Raw genomic sequence first — 2,405 nt, forward strand, 5'->3', positions numbered from 1 at the left:
ATATAGTGCCAAGGGTTGTTGTGAGGCTTAAATGACTTAATAATTGTAAAGTGCTTACTATAGTTCCTGGTACATAGGAATTGTTATATAAATCATTTTGGAGACAATTAGATGGCTCAGTAAACTGAGCACTGGACCTGGAGTCAGGAAGACTCATTTTCCTGAGTTCAAATATGACTTCAGACACATGCTGTCTATGTGACATTGGGCAGGTCACTTAACCCTATTTGCCTCAGTTTCCTCATCTGTAAAATGAGTTGGAGAAGTAAATGGCAAACCACTCCAGTATCTTTGCCAAGAAAACCCCAAATGGGATCATGAAGAGTTGGACAAGACTGAAAAATGACTTAACAACAACAAATAACAACTCTGAGAGAAGGAAATGACAAACCACTCCAGCATCTTTGCCAAGAAAATCCCATGGACGGTATTGGCGTGCTATAGCTAGACATGACTAAATGACTGAACAAGAAGTAACCCTGTGATAATCCAGTAGCCCTAAGTCATCTGATCTCTCAAAGCTTTAGTATCCTCATCTGTAAAAAAAGGGGATGACTGTGCCAACCTCACAGGGTTGTGGTGAAAATTAAATGAGTTTATAAATTGTATATGTGTATGTGTGTATATATATATATATATATATATATATATATATATATATAGGTGTGTGTATAAATGCATGTGTATATATTACAAATCTTAAAGCACTATATAAATGCTAACTATCATTATTGTTATAAGTGATTTGGCATGATAAACATTTATTAAGCACCTACTATATGCCAGGCACTTTGCTAAGCCTTGGGAATACAAGGAAAGGCAAAAGCTAGTGCTTTTTCTCCAGAAGCTCAATTTAATGGAGAGATACCTGTATGCAAATGTGATATATGTAGAATGAAATGGAGATAATCAAAAGAAGAAATTCTAATGAAGGAGGATCAGGAAAGTCTTCTTACAGAAAGCTGAAATTTAACTAGGACCTGAAAGAAGCCAGGAGATCCAGAAGGCCGAAGGCAGAGGTGAGGAGGGCAAGCACGCCGGGCATGAGGGCCCGTCAGTGACAATGTCTATGTCTGGAGTGTGAGTGTTTGAGGAATAGCATGGAGGCCAGTGTCACTGAATTGTATTCTGGGGGTGGGCCTGTGCTTGTGAAATGGGGGCAAAGCCTGAGATAATGATCCAAGGCATCTGTTATATGAGATGAGGAAGAAAAGGGAGGAAAAAGGAGGGGAAAAGGGAGCTCTTGGCAAATGGCTTCAATTTTTTTCATTGAAATATGAGGCAAGGGTCTCAACTGAGAGGGTGAGAGGAGGAGGGATTGGGGGTTTGAAGAGGCATGAAAAGGTTTGGAAAAGCTGTTGTATTGAGTGTGATAGTGAGTCAATTAGAGAGGTGTAAAAGGATTACCTTGCTATGGTGAGGGCCAAGTAGAGATTACATAATATAAATTTGTACTGTGTCCAGTCAGCAAGTGATTTTCTCCAGCTTTCTTTACTAGCATGTGAGCAGGAGCAAAGGCAGCAGATGGTGGATGGTAAATTAGGGATGCCGTGAAGGGGTTACTGATTTCTGCCTATAGTAGGGAAATTTGCTAACTCCTTAACTGTGGAAATGACTTGCCCAGGGTCACACAGCTACTAAATGTCTGAGTCTGGATTTGAACTCAGTCTTCCTGATTCCTGTCCCAGAACTCTATCCCCTGCCCCACTTAGCTGACTAAATATGACTACTACTATTATAAAGGAAGAGATCTGAGGAATATTTTATGTTTAGAAGTAGTCCTCATTTGCTGAAAAGGGTGGGCATCACTCAGACCAGTTTCTGAATTTTATATGTCAATTAATCAATAAACATTTATTAGATGCTCACTAGGTAATGCACTAGGTGCTAGGCATAAACATAAAAAAAAATCCTTGTCCTTAAGGAACCTACAATCTAATGGAGGAGTAAAATGTAAATAACTAGGTGGTGATTACAGTATTTTTAGGTCATGTCTTACTCTCTGTGACCCTATGTGGGACTTTTTCTTTGAAAAGATACTGGAGTGATTTGCTGTATCCTTCAATTCATTTTATAGATGAGGAACTGAGGAAAATAAACTTGTGATTTGATCACGGTCACACAAGTACCTGAGACTAGATTTGAATTCAGGAAGATGTCTTTCTGGTTCCAAGCCCACTGTTCTATCACCTGGGCCACCTAGCTGCCCCTAAGAAACTAGGTACATAGAGATAAAGAAACTGAAGCTCAGATCAATTAAGTAATTTTCTTAAAAGCTTTGCAAACTTTGAAGCTCTATTTAAATATCACTTTATCACCATCATCATCATCACCATCATCATCATCATTGCCATTGTGGTCATCGTTGTCATCACCACCATCACCATCATCATCATCATCATCAC

This window comes from Petaurus breviceps, unplaced genomic scaffold, assembly GCF_028583685.1.
Source record: "Petaurus breviceps papuanus isolate PSGF00001 unplaced genomic scaffold, PetGlider_PUasm1.0 90702, whole genome shotgun sequence".
Classification (NCBI taxonomy): Eukaryota; Metazoa; Chordata; class Mammalia; order Diprotodontia; family Petauridae; genus Petaurus; species Petaurus breviceps.